Source organism: Ursus arctos, unplaced genomic scaffold, assembly GCF_023065955.2.
Source record: "Ursus arctos isolate Adak ecotype North America unplaced genomic scaffold, UrsArc2.0 scaffold_26, whole genome shotgun sequence".
In the NCBI taxonomy this organism is placed as follows: domain Eukaryota; kingdom Metazoa; phylum Chordata; class Mammalia; order Carnivora; family Ursidae; genus Ursus; species Ursus arctos.
Window position 1 is genome coordinate 12,825,332 of NW_026622941.1, and position 21,004 is coordinate 12,846,335.

Here is a 21,004-nt window from a genome sequence, read left to right on the forward strand (position 1 = left end):
TTGTTTGGTAATAGAAGGGTCCTTCCCGGGTATCTAATCAGCTGTATTGCCCAAAGAAGGGTTTTTAAACACATATCTGTCTCCCCCTGTAGGACTATGAGCTTTCTGAGAAACAAAATACGCTTATATATAGCACCTAGCACAGTGACTGGATAGGCCCTCAAAAATTTTTTGTTCAAAGACTATATGATGTTACAACACTTTTCTTTCTCAAAACATTACCAAACATAAATGTTGTTTACCAATTCCCCCACCCAAACATATAGCATATACTCCTTAATCAGAATGTTTTACTTTAAATTTGTTTTCTGAATTTCTACTTTTCTGGGGGAGAGAGAAGGAAGAATCATTGGAGTTCGTGTTAGGTTTTAACTACCCATCCTAGCCTGTCACCCAACTTGTCACCCCTCTTTCAGGAACAAGAGATGATGATTATTACTGTGAAGTTAAGAGGTGGCAGAGAACTTTATAATAAAGTTCAGTCTGCTCAGGTGCTTGGGAATCATTGGAGATGCAACTGGTGTATGCATTTTAAATACTTATATTACTCACATTTATCACTATTGGTATCCAGAGTCCCCCTCAGCTTCCCAGTTCAGACATCCTGATTTGTCCTGCATTTCCTGATCACCAGCAAAGTAAGGATTCCCTGTAACTAACTTGCAGGGATTGGCAGAATTCCAATGTGGTATTATTGCCAGGCTGATAGTGCTTAATAATCAATTAGGCTTATTCATTAGTATTAACTCTCTCCCCCCAGCACCACCTGCCATCAGTTACATGATGGCAGACAGATGCTTTCCAGATGTTCAGAAGGCCACTTTTGTGGATTTTCTTCAGTCTAATCAGGCAGTCTGTGAAGACGCCTGAGGTGGAGGAAGGGCTGGGGTTAGGGATGGAAAGATGTTTAGAGCAATGAATGAGCACACGTTCTCAAAAGATAAGTCATGTGAACCAGGTCTGCTGTTAATTAACGTTGGGTTTGTTGAGAACATGGTGTCCAGGCTGTGGCAGACAGAAGGTGCACCCCATCTGTGATAGCTCTGGCCAGGCAAGAACTGGTGATAGGAAGCCACTGTTCCCTCCCAGCGGCCCCTCCCACTTCCTGGTGAACATATTCCACCCTCCTGTGCTGGAATGGTGGTGTTTCATGGTCTCAGTTGTCTGAGAAGTGGGGATTGTGAGCATCTGAGTGAGTCACCATTGCATCACTAGTTTATAGACCTAAGAACAGCTTTTCTAGAATGCGAAAACTGAAGACTTTTACCACAGCAGCTTGGATAAATTACATCTTGGTGATTAAAACTGTTCTGTAGCAGTGAAGGGATCTGGTCTGGTGTGGCCAATTCTGCAGCCCGGATTTGTGCCCTGATCATGCCTTTGCGCTGATGGAGACTATGTGTCAACGGGGCAGATAGGGCAGAGCTGCACCCTTACCATGCCCCACCCTGTAGTCAGGAGCCTGGAGGCTGCCTTTCTGGAAGCTCCCCTTTCTGCTTCCTGGAGCAGATGGAGACAGGGAGTGAACAAACAGTTCAAGTAGCCACTGAGCCCAGGTGTTGGACAGTCATAGTAATTATAATAATAAAAATGAAATTGTCACTAGTTTTGAAGTTTTGCCAGGCATGTGTTTAACACTCACAATGATCCAGTTAGTACTGTGGCATTACTGTTCCCATTTTATAGATGCAAAACAAGTCCATTCCCATCATTTATATAAGTCCACAGCCATATAGATTGCTTAAAGTTGCATGGTCAGAATTCAAATGTATATTGTTCAGTTCCTAATTGTGCTTTTCTTTTCTTTTTTTAAAGATTTATTTATTTGTCAGAGAGAGAAAGAGAGAGAGCACAAACAGGGGGAACAGCAGGCAGAGGGAGAACCAGACTCCCCACTGAGCAAGGAGCCCGATGCAGGACTCTATCCCAGGGCCCTGAGATCATGACCTGAGCCAAAGGCAGATGCTTAACTGACGGAGGCACCCAGGCATCCCATCCTAATTGTGCTTTTCTACAAAAACTATTCTTGACCCTAGGATTGCTTATTAGTGATTGGGTAAGTTGGCAGAAGGTTTAATGCAATCTTATTTTTGGTAGGGATGTTTAGAATGAGAATATTGTGTAGCCAGAGGACAAAATACTTTTAAGCTAAGAACTTGTGAATCTATGTAGTGTCAGAAGAAAATTCAGAGAGCTTTACTCGTTATGAATATTTTATTGAGCAAGGAACAAATGGTTTGTGAACAGGGAGACTTTAAACTTGAACCTGGTATGAAGCTCAGAGGCATGATGTTACAGGATGGCTTATAAAGTGAAATGAGAAAGTTGTTTAACCTTTATAATGATTGGTTATCCCAGTGGGGGTTTCCAGATGGCAGGGGGTTGGTTAAAAGAGATTATCTTATATCATTTGAGGAAGACTTAAGTTTTATGATTATCAGAGGCATTTACAAGAATAACCTGTTAAGTTTTGCTTATGTTCATGAAGTAAGCTAGATTGTTTTGTTTATGTTGCTTAACTGGTTTTCTCTGCTTGGAGGATTTTCAAGACTAGTCTCCATTTTATTTTATTTTAACAGAAGGTAAATTTAGGTAAAAAATGAGGGGAAATATGTTTGTAGGTGTCACATAAAGCAATTTGGCTTCCTATATTGTTTGCCTTGGCTGCTAGGGAGCAAGATGGCCTTGAGGACAAACGTCAAACCAAAAAAGGGAAGAGTCTCAGGAGACTGCTTCTTCTGAAGCACAGCTAGTTGTATGGCTTGGAGCCAAAGACTCCGCTTCCACGGCTGCCCTTCAAACTCTTCAACCTGGGGGAGTTTACCCATCAGTTTTCTGGGTGAGGTCTACTGTGCCTCCTGGCTATTTCCTATTGGAAAATCCCTTATATCTGTAACAGAGACTCTTCAATGTCAGTGGGAAGTACCAGGGCCATGAGAGTTGTGAATTCAGATGCATGGAACTGCTTGATGGAAGCCCTTACTTGCCACACATGGAAGGGTCTGAACACTGAATACTGAACATTTAGCATACTTCCAGCCTCCTGGCCAGAGGTACTCCCAAAGACTGAGATGTTTACTGGGAATCCTGGCTTGCTCATTTCTATATCATTACATATAATGGGGCTTACGCATACTAGGCACTGATAAATGTTGCTACAATGAATTAATAAATAGGTAACTCATTCCCTGAACAAGACAACAGAGATCAAATGATGGAAAAACATTTCACATCATATTTAATAACATTATTCATTATCTATTGAGCTCCTTTAAATATAGATCTGTATAAAGCATTGTGAGAGATATAAAAATAAAACATATGGTTCCCGTCTCTAAGAAATGGAAATTGTAGTTGAAGACAAATGATAATTGAACACTCTTCCCTTTATCTGGATTTTTTCCCCTTAATCTGATGCCTACATTCTTCCCATCCTTCAAGACCCTGTTCACATGATGCTTTCTCTATGATGCTTCTCCCTCCTCTGCATTCCCAGAGTATAATTGTTTCTATATACACATTATCTATTATTTTAGACTATAAGCTTCTACAGAATATCACCGGCATCTGAATCTTTGCTTTATTTTCTTATCCTAGGATCTAGTGTAAACCTAGAATATAGCAGAATCTCAGTGTTTTTTAAATTAATAAACTACTGAACCAATGAAAATACACTAACAAAGAAAATAAATTGTGAGGATGATATAAGAATTGGGATAGGTGAAGAGGAAAGGGGGAAATCTAGAATGCTAGAAAAGGACTCTCCAGTCCAGGGAAAAAGATTCATGAAGTCTACCTAAGGTGGTGTTGGGGGAGGTCATTGAGAGAATGTGACTGTTGGTTGACCCATGAGCCGGGCCCTGGCAATCAGAGGCTCCTCATCATCTCCCATCTTTAGAATGTGCATTCTGCTTGCCTTCCCTGCTTCCAGAAGCTGCCGAAAGGACATAGTTTTGAGATAATGATGTGGTGTATGGATCCAGGTAAGACCTCTAGATATACTTTTAAGATTCTGGTGGTGGGGGTGGAGGTGTACTCATCTTGCAGCCACTGAAGACAAGCCTCGTATGTAAGTTCCCCTGCTTAGTAAGTTCCCCAGCTACCCCAGTTCTACAAGCCTTGTTTGTAAGTACCTCAGATACCAAACTGGAGTAGGCTGACCTGCTCTGGAAGTATGGAAGCTAGTTTGAAATTTTACCTGGAAAGCTCCTGAAGTTGTGAACCTTATGGGGATGAGACAGAGAACTCAGGGATGAAACAGAGTCTTTTCTGTGATGTCACCAAGGAAGAGAACCTTAAAGTCAAGATCCTAAAGGAAACTCAACATGGATTTTGGGGCCATCAAGAATGAATCATGGAACATTACATCAAAAACTAAGGATATACTGTATGGTGACTAACATAACATAATATCAAATTATTATAAAAAAAGAATGTAGTGCAGATTAGAGAAGAAAAATATCTCAGATGCTATAGCTACCTAGGAAAGTATAAATGTGCCATGGTAGAGCTGGGAATTAGGATGGGAAAGGACCACCGAAAGAGCAATGATTTGACAAGTGGAATGAGTTATTTCATGGGTAGAACTACTGAGAAGTGAAGAGAAGGTAGAGTCTTCATGGTCTGGAATGAATAGTGGGAAATGTTAGCTGTTCCACCGGGCCCATAGAACCCAGGGGAGTGGAAAAAACTGAGGGTATTCAGAGAGAAATAAATGGGAGGGTTTAACATATACTGAAAGACTAATTATATTTCATTTTGGACAATAAGACCCAAGATAAAGATGATAGGTACGTTTAGGCTATAAAAGGGTTTAAGAAATTTCTGGTCAAGATGTCATTGAATGGTCACTCTTTGAAGCTTTTCAATGACTTTCTACATATAGAATTTTTAAAAAAGAGACAATTTCAAAGTCAAAACTATGTTCAAACACAAACATCTTTGAGCAACGTAAATAAAACAAATACAAAGTGCCAAGTGCGCTGAAACTTGGAGCCTGCTAGGCTGTGGGTCCAGAAATAGGCATAGACATCCAGGGGTCTCAACTATGCACAGTAATATAGATAAAAGGATCCCCCCTTCCAAGTGAGGGAGTAAGTCTATGGTGGCAGGGCTGCCACTCACAAAAAAGAGGCTAATAAAAGTTTATCTTATTTTTTTGGGGGGCTCTGGCTTACATCAAGGTGGGAGGAGGCAGACTCAAACTTCCACCTAAGACCAAGACCAAGAAAGTATCTGATCCAGGGCATGTGATAAGAATTCTAATTGGTTATTGAGAGCTCCATGAGGCTGCATGAAAGCAGTCACAAAATTGCTAGACCAGAAGGGATACAGGGAGATGGATAAAAGAGAGAAAGAGAGAGAATAAACTCTCAAAATAAGACTCTAAACATAAATTCACAAGACATGAGAAAGTAACACTAAGAAAAAGAGAAAATTAAACCAACAATTGGGAGATGAATTCATCCCAATCAAATGCAAACAATACAGCAATCTAAAGAGGACTTTAAAACGTGAGTGCTCAGAATCTTCACAAAATAAAGGAAGAATATCCCCTGATAAATTATGATACAATAGAGTGAGAAATAAACCAAGAAAATGAAACAACTGGAAATTCTGGAAGTAAAAAATGATCATTGAAATGGAAAAATCTCAACACATAAGATAAATTCCACATTGGACACAGAGGGAGAATTAGTGAATTAGAAGATACCAATAAGGAAGCCACTTATTATAGAGCAGATAAAAGTATGAAAGGGCAGGGAGGAGATGGGAGAGTAGGAAGATCCTAACCTCACCTCCTCCCACAGATACAACTAGGTAACACCCACATCAGTGTAAATAACCCAGAAAACAACCTGAAGCCTGGTGGAACAAACTCTCCACAGCTAAATGTAGAGAAGAGGCCACACTGAAGAGGGTAGGAAGGGCAGAGACATGGCTGGGAGCTAAACAGACTCACAGGATTTTTCACTGGTGGGAGGAACACTGAAGATGTGGAGAGGGGAGAGAAACAGATTCTCATACCAAGCATCCCAGGCATAGGGAGCTCACAGAGGGAAAACAAATCTCCATATTTGTCTTTGAAAACCAGAGGGGCTTAATTTCACAAGTTCTTACAATCAGTGTGGCTTAACACCTAGAACTTTAAAAATCAGAGGGCTCAGCTCTAGGAGAGCTGGGAGGGGGAGAGGAAACTGAGTCCCCACCCACTTATCTTTAAAAAGAGATAGCAAAACAAACAACCCCACTGAGATACAGCATAGATGCAGAAGTTTGAAAAATGTCTTAGTTATATGGGATGGAGATTTATTTACTAATCTCACAGCATGTGCTGGAGGGACAAAGATCTTTAAGAGACTTCTCCAGAAATGAAGAAGCTGGAGGCTTCTTTTCGCTCTCCAACCCTGCAGCCTAGACACACAGACACCTGAAAGAACCAGCACAGTGCCAACACTCTCCACCTAACTTGCTAACAGCTCACCAAAGTCCTGGCATTCTCCTGTAAACGTGCCCCCTCCAGGTAGGCCTTAGCTCTGGGTGTCCTCCCACAGAAGACCAACAAAAATCTTGCTAACACTGTGCACCTTCCCATTCTCCTGTGGACCTGCCCCCTCGAGTATGCCCTTGGCCAGAGTCCATCCAAAGTGCTGCCACAAGCCTGACAGTATGCAAGCAACCTCAATAGGGGCCACCACCACTCCAAAGTGACTTCTGCCCTGGGGAGAGGGGAATATAACTACACACACCTGTCTGACTGTGGCCCCAGAAGTGGGCTGGGCGTAGACATCTAGTCTGACTATCGGCCCCACCCACCAATGAAATCTTCTCAAGGGATGCCATAGAAAGAACATCCCACAGTTTGGTGCTACTATATCTCTGGCAAACGCCTGATCTGATTTGACTCAAACCCAAAGAAGCCCTAGACTGGCCCACCAACACCACAGGAACTAAACCTTGCCCACAATAGGCAAAGAGAGTCATTGCAAATGACTGCATTAAAGGCAAAAGCAGCTCAGCCACAACAGTAGGGCACAGGCAACACACATAGGAGATAGCCCTGAAGTGCCAGGTTCTGGCAAACAGAGGACATTGCACTGCTGGGCACTACAGGACTTCTGCCTCATAAGGCTATTAGTTTCAAGAGCGGAATATGTAGCTGACTTACCTAACACATAGAAACAGACTCAAAAAGTTAGACAAAATGAGGAGACAGAAAAATATGTCCCAAATGAAAGAACAAGACAAAATCACAGCAAAAGAGCTAAATGAAACAGAGATAGGTGATACATGTGACAGAGAATTTAAATTAATGGCCATAAAGATATTCACTGGACTTGGGAGAAGAGTGGAGGACCTCAGTAAAACTCAATGGAGATAGAAAACATAAAAAAGAATCAATCAGAGATGAAGAACTGAATAAATAAAATTAAAAATACACAAAATGGAATAAATAAATAAATAGACTGGAGGAGGCAGAAGAATGGATCAATGACCTAGAGGACAGACTAATGGAAAGTAATCAAGCTGAACAGGAGGGAAAAAAAATAATAATAAATGAAAATAGACCGAGGGAACTCAGTGACACAAAAAAGCATAATATAATTTGCATTATAAGAGGAGACAGAAAAGGGGGCAGAAAATTTAACTGAAGAAATAATAGCTGAAAAATTCCCAAATCTGGTGAAGGAAACAGAAATACAGGAGTCGCATAGAGCCTCTCCAAAAATCAACCAAAGGAAGTCCACACCAAGACACATAGTAATTAAAATGGCAAAAAGTAGTGATGAAGAGAGAATTTTAAAGGCAGCCAGAGAAAAGAAAACAGTTACATACAAGGGAAACGCCTTAAGGTTATCAGCAGATTTTTCAGCAGACGCTTTGAAGGCCCGGAGAGAGTTGCATGATATATTCAAAGTGCTGGGAAAAAAACAAAAACAAACAAACAAAAACAACCTGCAACCAAGATTTCTGTATCTAGCAAGACTATCATTCAGAATAGAAGAGATGAAGGCTTTCCAAGGCAAACGAAAGTTAAAGGAATTCATGACCACTAAATCAGCCCTACAAGAAATGTTATAGGGGACTCTTTGAGTGGAAAGGAAAGGCCATTAGAAGGAGTAAAAAAGGTAGGAAGCACAAAAGCAGTGAAATTAAGTATATCTATAAAAATCAGTCAAGGGATTTATAAGATAAAAGGATGTAAAGTATGGCAGTAAATACCTAAAATATATGGAGAGAAGTAAACAATGGGCTCAAATTTAAGCAACCATCAGCTTAATATAAACTTCTATATGTATAAAATGTTATATATGAACCTAATGGTAACCACAAATCAAAAACCAGTAGTGGATATGCAAAAAATAAAGAGAAATTAATCTAAGTATATCACTGAAGAAAGTCAGCAAACCATGAGAGAAAAGTGCAAGAGAAGAATGGAGCAGAGAAGAACTACAAAAACAACCATAAAACAAGTAACAAAATGTATTTTAGTATATACCTATCAATAGTTACTTTAAATATAAGTGGACCAAATGTTCCAATCAAAAGACATTGGGTGATGGAATGGATAAGAAAGCATGATCTATCTATATGCTGTTTACAACAGATTCATTTCAAGCCTAAACACACATGCAAACTGAAAACAAAGATGGAAAAACATTTATCATATAAATAGAAGTGAAAAGAAAGCCCATGTAACGATACTTACATTAGGCGAAATAGACTTTATAATGGACTGTAACAAGAGACAAAGAAGGACACTATATAATCATAAAGCAGACAATCCAACAGGAAGATATAACAATTATAAACATTTATGCACCCAACATGGGAGCACCCAGATACATAAAGCAGCTAATGACAAACATAAAGAAGTAATCAATAGTAACACAATAATAGTAGGGGACTTTAAACCCCACTTATATCAATGGATAGATCATCCAAACAGAAAATCAAGAAGGAAACTGAATTGGAATGACACTTTGGACCAGATGGATCTAACAGATATAATCACAACATTCGATCATAAAACAGCAGAATTTATATTTTTTTCAAGTGCACATGAAACATTCTCTAGAATAGATCATATATTAGGCCACAAAACAAGTCTTGACAACTCAAAATATTGAAGTCATACCACAGTGACTGTGAAACTAGAAACCAACAATAAGAAAAGTCTGGAAAGAGCACAAATACATAGAGGTTAAATAACACGCTACTTACAATGAGTGGGTCAACCTAGAAATCAAAGAGAAATAAAAAAATACATGGAGACAAATGAAAATGAAAATGCAACAGTCCAAAATCTTTGGGTGTACAGTAAAAGCTGTTCTAAGAGGAAGTTTATAACAATACAGACCTACCTCAAGAAGCAAGAAAAATCTCAAATACACAACCTAACCTTCTACCTAAAGGAGTTAGAAAAAGAAGAACAAATAAAACTCAAAACCAAAGGAAGGAAGGAAATAATGAAGATTAGAGCAGAAATAAAGAAAACGGAAACTAAAAAGCACAGTAGAACAGATCAATCAAACTAGGAGCTGGTTCTTTGAAAAGATTAACAAAATTGATAAACCTTTAGTCAGATGAGAGAGAGAGAGAGAGAGAGAGAGAGAGAGAGAAAGAGAAAGGAAGACACAGAGAAAGATAACTAACATAAAAAATCAGAAATGAAAGAGAAGAAATAACAACTGATACCCTTAAATACAAAGGATTATAAGAGAATATTATGAAAAATTATATGCTAATGAACTGGACAACCTAGGAGAAATGAATAAATTCCTAGAAACATATAACATCCCAAAACTGAATCAGGAAGAAAGAGAAAACTTGAACAGACTGATTAACAGAAATGAAGTTGAACTGGTAATTAAAAACTCACAACAGAAGTCTGGGACCAGATGGTTTCACAGGTGAATTCTACCAAACATTTAAAGAAAAGTTAATACCTATTCTTCTCAAACTTTTCCAAAAAATAGAAGAAGGAAAGCTTCCAAATTCATTTTATGTGGCCAGCATTGCTGTGACACTAAAACCAGATAAAGACACTACCAAAAAAGAGAACTGCACACCAATCTCTCTGATGAACATAGATGCAAAAATCCTCAACAAAACATTAACAAAATGTATCCAACAATACGTTAAAAAAATCATTTACCATGAGCAAGTGGGATTTATTCCTGGATTGCAAGTGTGGTTCAATATTCACAAATCAAACAACATGATACACCAGATCAATTAGAGAAAGAATAAAAACCATACGATTACTTCAATAGATGCATAAAAAACATTTGACAAAGTACAACATCCACTCACGATAAAAATCCTCAACAAAGTTGGTTTAGAGAGAACATACTTCAACATAATAAAGGTCATATATGAAACAACCAAATTAGTAAAATATATTGATTAATTCACTATGGATTATTAAAAATCATTAGCAATGTATAAAAAATAGAAATAAATTCTAGCAACAGGAGTGATTTGTGCATGGCAAAGTCTTTTTCTCATTAAAGAGGAAGATAAAAAATCAATAATTTTAGACTTTATTAAAAATGTACAGTTAAATATGTTTGTTAAAAATTTGGGGAGAGGTGCCTGGCTGGCTCGGTCAGTAGAGCATGTGACTCTTGATCTCAGGGTCATGAGTTCAAGCCCCAGATTGGCCTACTTAAAAAGGAGGGGGGGTAACAATAAAAAAAAATAGAAAAATAATCTACAGTTCCCACCTCATAAATGAGGAGAAGTAGTGCTATAGACAAATTTATTAATTTAATAAAAGGCAGGGAAAGAGAGGCAATACAGGAAAAAAGTATGGAAAAGAAAACACAAAATAAGGTAGAAATAAGTTTAAATATATTCGCAGACACAAAAATGAAAAGGATTATCCCTACTTATTATGGAGCTCAAAAACACACTAGTAGGTGGAAAAAGCAAGTTGTGTAATGATATATACAGGAGGGTGATACTATTTGTGTAGAGATTATATTTTAAATGAATGGATAAATGCATGCAGAGTAAATATTTCAAAATGTGAATGGAAAATATACATACCAGCTTCAGGACGGTTTGTTTCGGGGTGGGAAAGGGAACAATAAGACTGGAAGAAGAGAATGTGGAACAATCTTTTCTGAAATATTTTATTTCAAAAAAAGGGAAAAATTTGAAGCAAAATGGAGAAAATATTAACAACATTTGGGTGGTGGGTACACAAATGTTCATTATATTAGCCTTCATACTTTCCTGAATATTTGAAATATTTAAGAAATCATTAGAAATGAATTGAAAGTAGCATAAAAGCAGTCCCAAGAAAAGATGATTAAAGACAGCATTTTGATAGAACTTTTAGAAGTAAACCTGCATTTTTAATGATGATGTTTCTTTGAAAATTTAGTTTCATTACTTGCTAAAAATGCCTACTAATTATTGTAGACTGCTGTATTTAATTGTGTATTAGTCCATTTCTATCAGATAGTCATATAACAAATAACGATAATTTATATTAAAAAAACCAACTAACACATTGATAAATAAATACATTCATAAATCAGTAAATACATAAACAAAACACCTCAAAGTTTTCCTGTAGGAGAATGCAGTGTCTGCAGGACATAGTGGAAGGAAGTCGTAGACATGACATATATCACGGAGAGACATCTGCTCCTGTCACAGCTTTGCCATGTGGAACTGCGTGTAAGTCATTTAAACACCAGATCAGATTCCTTGTAAAAAATAAAAGATGTTAAGAATACTTGCCTGATATATGGTTGAAATGATGAGGAGGAAAGCATTATGCAGATTTTAACAGGCAGAGTAAGATATCTGAAATAGGAGAACCTAGCTGAACTGAATTGGCTGTGAAAATTCAGGTAGGGGAAATGAGAATAGAATGTGTATGCCTCAAATGACGGAGTATAGAGAGGGGAGATGCTTGTAACACGGAGGAACATTTCTACTCCCTGCTCAACATGTACCTTAGGCTAAAGCAGAATAAAACTAATTGCAAGCATTCTATTCCAGAGGGTATCTCCCTACCTGCTGTGAGAGTTGGGTTTTAAAAGGCAATGATGCACGACAGGTCAGTAGGAAATCGACACTCATTGGAGCAGTTGGTTGATGAATACAGATAGGCCATGTGAGATATATATATATATATATATATAAAAACCGACGAATGTATCAGTGGAAAGTATGCTGAGAAAGTTAATTGCTTTAGAGGGTATCTCTCCAAAATACTGACCCAATCTGGAAGTGTTAGCATAACCATTGTCTCCTGATACCTGGGGAGGTGGTAGGCATACTTGCCATAGGCTAAATGAGTTCGCAAATTCTCTGGTCACCATCAATCTAGCAGTTACTGCCATGCTAGTCCCTCTGGCAGTTGGGCAACAAGTTATATTGGTTTAATATAGTTCGGAAATCTATAACACTTTTCATTTTCCTATGTATCCCAAAGCATTTAGTGCTTAAAGAAATGAAGTCAGGATTTTCTCGGGACTATAATTGGAGCAGCAGAGAAGAATAAGAACTCTGATAGCTGCAATGCATATAGAAAGAAGACTCATAGAAGTCCCTAGTGGTCCATAAAAACGATGCCGAGTTAAAAGCTTCTATCATTCCCCAAAACTACAACCACAGCAATAACAACAACAAATAGCATTTTTTGAGTAATTAGTGTATGGCTTGTGTTTTACTGAGTGTTTTAGATGGTTATCTCATTTATACCTCACAACAGCCCTATTAGGTAGTTATTACTATTATACTGATTCTATAGATGAGGACACTGAGACTTAGAGATCACATAGCCAATAATTAACAGAATGGGAATTTCACCCCCAATTTGTGACTTTCCAGAGTCTGAGCTCTTAAACACTATTTCAGTGTTTTTTGAACCCTAGTCAGTCAAGCACTTTCATGACTTTTGCCAAATCCACCTACCATTGGAATAATTATTTATTAAATATTTTAAAACTCAATTTCCCCTCTCCAACTTTCAAAAAAAATCTTTTATAGAAAAAACACAGGTATAGAAAACCACACAGACAAATGTATGGATTAATGAAGGCAAACACCTTTGTAATCACGAGCTAGGTCAAGAAATAGAACTTTGCTGCCCACATCAGAACTTCCTTCATGTGCCTTGTCTCAATCAGAACTTCCTTCCTTCTCCAACAAGTAACCATTATCTTGACTTTTTGGGTATTTCATTATAGTCTTATCACCCCAGTGTGCATCCCTGGACATACTAGTTTATCTTGTTCTTTATAGAAACGTGATATGCCTCTTAAGCATTTTTTTTAAAAAAAATTTATTTATTTATTTGACAGAGAGAGACAGCCAGTGAGAGAGGGAACACAAGCAGGGGGAGTGGGAGAGGAAGAAGCAGGCTCCCAGCAGAGGAGCCTGATGTGGGACTCAATCCCAGAACTCCAGGATCATGCCCTGAGCCGAAGGCAGACACTTAACGACTGCTCCACCCAGGAGCCCCTCTTAAGCATTTTTTAAATCTACAGTTTCTCCCTCTTTTTTTTTTATTTTGCATACAATTTATTTGTCATAGATCTGAGCTGTTAGCCTTGTAGATTTGTAGTCAGTCTGGATTTTGCTGATTGCATACTCATGGTACAATTCAACATGTTCCTCTGTCTTCCATATTTTCTGTAAATTTTCTGCTGGATCTAAAGGCTTGATTAGACTCAGACTCAATCCATTTGGCAAAACTATAGGTCTTGGTGTGCTCTTTCACTGGGAGGCACAGAATATCTATCTATTCCAAAGCCTAGATCCATTAATTCATTACATGATACAAAGTGATGATATTCTGCTATTTCATTCTTTGAAAACGACCAATTAGTTTCTTCTTACTATCATTATGAGCTCATAGATTTAAACACATTTGAAGAGTTTAAATCTGTTGCAATTATTATATCTTAATGGAACTCAAAATGTTCTATATTTGGCGTAGGAGTCTATTCAATTTGGCTTCTGAGTTCTTCTGTGATGACCTCAGTAGTGTTTGATAGCTTTCTTGATATCTGGTATGAAAAATATCCTGAGATTATATCACATTACGCACAACAATCTCAGTGTAATAATGACTCTGGCTCTCTAACAGCTTTCAAGCTCCACTTCTTTCCCTCTTGCTTCACACATGAGTTAGGTGATAACAAAGGTTGCATGTTCCCTCTGTTGGTGCTGGTGGAAAGTTTAAACCATGCAAACCCCAGACTGTGCATGGAACCCTCATTCCAGCCTCACCTTAAACAACAAAAAGGCTAAGCTAGTTGCCTGTCTTTACTGTCTCAAGACATGTTTGGACCTGCTGGGATCCTGCCCTGCTGCCCCCAGAAAGCCTCATTATGTTAGTAATAAACATTTTCATACCCTTTCTCTGTATTTATGGCATCATCGGTCTTGATATCTGACCTTTAGTTGGGAGGCAGTCCATCTCATCTCTGCAGGATGACTTTAACTCTCATAATAATAATAATATCACCACCAAAATGATTACTAAGAGGTATTAAAATTGTTATGTACAATATTTTCCCCTTATCCATGGGGGATATATTCCAAGACCCCCAGGGGATGTCTGAAACTGCATATAGTACCGAATCCTATATATACTATATTTTTTTCTACATATACATATCTATGATAAAGCTTGATTTATAAACTAGGCATAGTAAGAAATTAACAATAACCAATAATAAAATGGGATAATTAAAATAATGTACTATAATAAAAGTTACTATAATGTGTAAATGTGGTCTCTCTCTCTCAAAATATCTTATTGTACTGTACTCACCCTTTTTGTGGTGATGTAAGATGATAAAAATGCTACATGATGAGATGAAGTGAAGTGAATGATGTAGGCATTGTGATGTAGCAGTAAGCTACTATTGACCTGTTGATACATCAGAAGGAGGATCAGATACTTCCAGACTATGGTTGACCATGAGTAACGGAAAGAGCAGAAGGCAAAGCTATAGCTAAGAGGGCACTACTGTATATGCACTACCCATTTTCTTACCCCCATTTTTTTGCAGTTACACTATATGTACATTATAGCCATTTCATACTATACGCTTGCTTTCTCAGCCCTCATTTAGTTATAGTTGTTCAAGTAATTATATTTTCTGATGCAGTCCTTGTGTAAAAGTTGCTCTGGTTATTTTGGTTTTCTGACGTTTGTTCTCTACTAAGCGTTTCTAAGGAAATGCCTATGAGAACAATATTTCCTGGGTTCTTGTATATTACTAACAAATTTGTGCTCTTCATTATTGAAGGTTAGTTTAATCGACATAAAATCCTTGGGTCAGGTTTTCTTTCCTTGACTATATTACTAATGTTTCTCCATTGTTTTCTACTAACTTTTGAGTTCAGGTTTGCATTTTTTAAAATTGGGTTTACAAAGGTGTAATTTACATGCAATAAAACTCACCAGTTCTAAGTTTCTTGAATTTATTGAGAAGATGGCATTATTCTTATGTTATCTTGTATATTGTTTTTGAGAAGTTGGCACCTAATTTGGTATCCATTCATTGTCAGTAACTTGATTTTTTGTCTAACAAAAAACATTGCTGGCAAAAATCCAATAATCTAATTTTCTTTCTTTTATAAGTCACTTGCTCCTTTTATCTAGTTATTGCTCAAAATTTTTTTCTTTTTAAAAATCAAGTATCTGTATAAAAATGTCTCATATGGTTATTCTTAGTTGATAGTTTCAGATATGGGTTGTGCTTTTTCAATATGTGGTTAAATTTTTCTTTTTTTAATTACAAGAAAGTTTCCTTGGATTATAATTTTTAAATTTATACTTATGTTTTCCTTGCTTCGGTTTTTTTCTTTAGGGATTCTTATTTTTTTTATATTTATATTTTGCATTTATATTATCTTTGCTTTCGTTTTATTCTTCAGGGATTCTTATTATCTGTATACAAGATTTTGTTTTGCCTATCTTCAATATTTATCTCTTTATCACAATTTTTTTTTTCTCTTTCTTGCATCCTATTTAATTTAAAATTTTGGTCTCCTTTTCACCTATTTATTTTAAGGATTTATCTGTTGTATTTACTCACCTATGGATTCTTCTGTTTAGTCCTCATTTCTGAGATAATTCTGTCTTTTATTTGTTATTATTTTCTATTATATTACCTTATTTTGAGGCAATACCTACATTACCTCATTTTTGAGTTTTTTTAGTTATGATCTATGTTATTCTTTAATCTCTCTCTCTTTTTTAAACAAATTAGCACTTTCCTTTTTTTTAAGATTTTATTTATTTGAGAGAGAGCAAGCACAAGTGTGGGGGTAGAGAGAGAAGCAGACTCCCCACTAAGCAGAGAGCCCAAGGCAGGACTAGGCCCAGGACCCTAGGATCATGACCTGAGCCAAAGGCAGATGCTTAACTAGACTGAGCCACCCAGGCACCCTTCACTTTATTTTTTAAATAACTTTTTAAAAGTGTCTTTTAGTTTTGAAATACTAAGTTATAGTTTTGATCTCTCTGTGGGCAATTATTTTTTCTTGGAAGGGATATTATTCTGCTCTTCATTCTTTTTTTTTTCCTATATTAAACATTACATTTTTAGTGAAATATAGTTGATACACAATGTAACATTAGTTTCAGGTGTACAACAGAGTAATTTGAAAACCGTATACATTATGCTATGCTTACCACAAGTGTAGCCACCATTTGTCACCCTGAACACTATTACAATACTATTGACTATATTCCCTATGCTGTATGTTTCATCCTGGGACTTACTCAGTCCATAACTGGAAGCCTTTATATTCCACTCCCCTTCACCAATTTTGCCCATCACCCACCCCCTTTTCCCCTTCTGTATTTATGGGTCTGTCTCTGCTTTTTGTTTCTTTGCTTGTTCATTTGTCTTGTTTTTCAGATTTCATATATACGTGAAGTCATATGGTATTTGTCCTGCTCCTTATTCTAGTCTTTAAAAAAATTATAATTACTTCGTTTGGGATTTAACTTCAATGTTTTTCTCATGCTCTTATCTATATGAAATTAGTTTCCCTGAAATTTTAGAAAAAAAATCTGTGTTTAGGTCAAGATAGACTTTCTAACTTCACAGAGCTCTTTCTTCTGTGGTTTTGTGTAGTGTTAAAAAAAAAAAGAAATTTGTTGCCTGAGGTCTTCTGGCTCTTACTCTTCCCTAATTTCATCTATATTTTTTTAAATTCTTTATCTTTATTTTCCTCATCCTGTTCAATTTTAAAGGTTTTATTTATTCATCTGACAGAGAGAGACAGCCAGCGAGAGAGGGAACACAAGCAGGGGGAGTGGGAGAGGAAGAAGCAGGCTCCCAGCGGAGGAGCCTGATGTGGGACTCGATCCCAGAACGCCAGGCTCATGCCCTGAGCTGAAGGCAGAGACTTAACAACTGCACCACCCAGGCGCCCCCATCTGTTCAATTTTAATTCCATTCCATCAGTTTCCAGCCCTCTCCTGGAGGAGATCTTTAACTGGTCAGTTTTCAGAGTTTATGGAAGCCAGACTTCTCCATTCTGTTTGAATTCTACTGCAGCTCACTTGTGCTCACCTACAATTAAGGGCAAAATATCATCCTGTTCCAGCGGCTTTTGTCAAATTGGCCTTCCAGGCTTTCCAATCAACACCTGTTCGTTCTGTCAGTTATTTTGGGGTTCTCCTCACGTTGCTTATGAGCTTTCGGTTTTGCTCTCTAGCTACAGTCTTTGTTTTAGTGTGAAGATTCAGGAAGACTAACAAACTGTGTTGTTACTGCCTTCTGATTTTACCAGGATCTTCTACTAACTTTTTTGTTTTGAGTTTTATTTTGTAAAAAGTTAGATGTAACTGAGGGCTTCAGAGGGGAGGGGGGTGGGGGACTGGGATAGGCCAGTGATGGGTATTAAGGAGGGCACGTATTGCATGGACCACTGGGTGTTATATGCAAGTAAGGAATCATGGAACATTGCATAAAAAACTGAAGATATACTGTATGGTGACTAACATAACATAATAAAAATTATTATAAGAAAAAAATAAAAAAAATAAAATTTGAAACTTTAATTATAAAAAAAGATGTATTGAGGTGAAATTTACATGTAATAATTCACCAATTTTATGTTTCTTGAGTTATTGGAAATGTTGCCTCCCTGTTGACTTACTTTGTATATTGTTTTTGAGAAGTTGGAGGCTGACTTGGTATCCATTCATTGTAAATGACTTGGTCTTTATGTCCAGAGTCCTAGAAATTTTTTTTCATTAAATTCATTATCTGAATAATTTTACTAGGCTGTATTCTGGTGTTAACTATTTGGAATCAAGTTTTTTGAGGTATACTGTAAGCTCTTTCAATGTGTAAGTTCAGTTCTTTTTTATTTTAAAAAGTTTTCTTGCATTATTCAGAAATCTTTATTTTGTCCTTCTGTGTTACTTTTTTTTTTGGGGGGGGGTCTCCAGTTATATATGTTGACTATTCCTTGCTTGTCTCTATATATCACTTTGTCTCTAATACTTTTTACATTTTTTTTCCTTTTCTGGACTGTTTTCATTTCTCTTATCAATTTTATTTAATATATTTTCAATCAAATCTATTTTCACCTGAGCGCTTCATAATCCAGTGTTCCTTCTGACATTGTCTTTTTCTTCAGTTTTTTTCCCTGAGTTCAGCCAATTTTCATTTTAATTCCTGTTCTTTTCTGTTTTTCCCCCCTTTCTGTGATGAGTTTTAATCCCTGGTTGAAATAAATCTTTCTTCTGCAAATGCTCTTTTAATTAATTCCTGTTGGACTACTGTGTTACAATTTTCCTCTACTTCATGGTTGATTGGGGGTGGGGAGGGAATTTTTTATCATTTGAGAAGTTTTGATTCTCAGTTTCCATTTTCTTCTTACAGCAGCTTTGCTTGAAGCTTTTCTGATATTTACTGTTTATTTTAAAATGTGTTGGAAATTTCCTAGATTAAAAATATGGAGGACGTTTATATGGAGAAGTGAGAAGAGTTGCTTGGCTTGCTAAGTCTCTTTATGTTTCTTTTGTACAGCGAAGTCTACTTTCTTTAACAAATGGTGTCTATTTGGGGAGAAAATGGCTCTGGTTTACTGAGCGTTTCTTCTATTATTTCTGTGGAGCTCTGATTTCAACTGCTTGGTTCTTACTTTCTCTTTACCACCAAGCCACTCCCAGGGACATTATATCCGTCAGGGTCCAGGCAGGAGATAAGAATGCATCAGTAATTGGCAGTTGAAAACTTACGCTTAATATAAAGAACTGTTAGCTAGTAATAGGTAATTGACTACTAAAAGAGGTAAAAGAGGGCCTTAAGTGTTCCAGAAGTAGCAGGTTAAAGAAATCAACTACTGCTTCTAGGCTGAAAGAGAATGGCAATAAAGAAATTAAGGACTTAGAAGAACACCTTCTTACCCATGAACATGAAATTCAGACTTGTTTAGAGAGGGACATACAGCCTGACTGTAATGACAAAACTTGCCAGATGACATGGGTCAAGTGTAGATACTATTGCCTGAAGGTATTGCTGAAGCTGAACCACTGGAGGCCCCCAGAATTAGCTGCCAGGTGTGGAAAGGATGGCTTGAGGATGCAACTGGAGCTGCCAAGGAAGCAGCTCACTGGACTGGGTCAGAGGTGGTTGCTAGATAGGGGCATGGTGTCCTGAGGGCATACTCAGAATGGGTCCAAGAAGGCCACTAGGCTGCAACGCTGAATTTAAAAAATGGCGAACTAGAATCTAGAAGAGAAATATCTTCGTGTGGCTCACACCTTGAAGTGTTACTCCAGCACTCTCTGTCGACAAAGCTTTATATTGTCCCAGTTGGCAAAGGAAACATGTTTACAGGGTTTGGCTTCAGTATTACAAAGTGGGGCAAAGAAGGGTGGATATGGAACTGACCTCCTTCCCAATATTGCCACATTTGCAACTATACCTTGTCAAGCCCCTTTCAGTTGCCAGTTGCCAGTTGCCAGTTGCAAGTTGTCTTATCTACCATCTCAGGGCTTTTCTCAGTATTTCTCAGCTTAGGATGGGATTTTCTCTTTCTGGAGGTAAATTTATACATATTTTGCAATCTGTATTGCACTCTTCTCTTCTTCATAGTCTTCCCCTGAATCTCTGTATATATCTCTATAACTCTGTGGCTCTGCTAGCTTCAGATGTTTATTTTCCCATTTATTTGTAAAAAAAAGTTTGTAGCTTTCTTCTAGTTTCAGGTGTTTATTTTTCTATTTCTTCGTAAAATAAAATTTGTAGCTTTCTTTTTATATCAGAAAGCTACTACTGTATAAGAAATCTCTTAAATGGTATGTAACCGCAAGCTTTTATTTTTTTTGCTTCTCTGTCTTTGGGTCTGCTGAGATTTGGCTGATCGAGGCTGGGTTTGGCTGGGTTTAGTTACAACTGCAGATTGGGTTCAGGTCTACTCTATGTGCCTTTTATTCTCCTTGAACTAGTAGCTATGCAAGTCATGCTATTTTCATGACAAAAGCCAGGAGTGCAGGAAACCAAGGTCCTCTAGAGAATACATTTCTTTTTTTTTTAATAAAGATTTTATTTTATTTATTTGACAGAGATAGAGACAGCCAGCGAGAGAGGGAACACAAGCAGGGGGAATGGGAGAGGAAGAAGCAGGCTTACAGGGAGGAGCCTGATGTGGGGCTCGATCCCAGAACGCTGGGACCACGCCCTGAGCCGAAGGCAGATGCTTAACCGCTGTGCCACCCAGGCGCCCCTAGAGAATACATTTCAGTTCTCTATTTGCAATATATCCCTCTGACCAATAAAGGCATATGAATGAATCCAATATCAATGGGGCTGAAAAATTTGTTTTCTCCATGAAAGCTGAGAGAGATGGGAAGTGAATACTTGTTGAACAATAATCTAATTTACCATACGCCTTCCCATAAATATCTCTGTCCTTCTTATGCTCAAAATACACTCAATCTTATTTCGAGAGCCCCAAAGTCTTGTCAAATCATGGCATAAGGTGAGAAGACCAG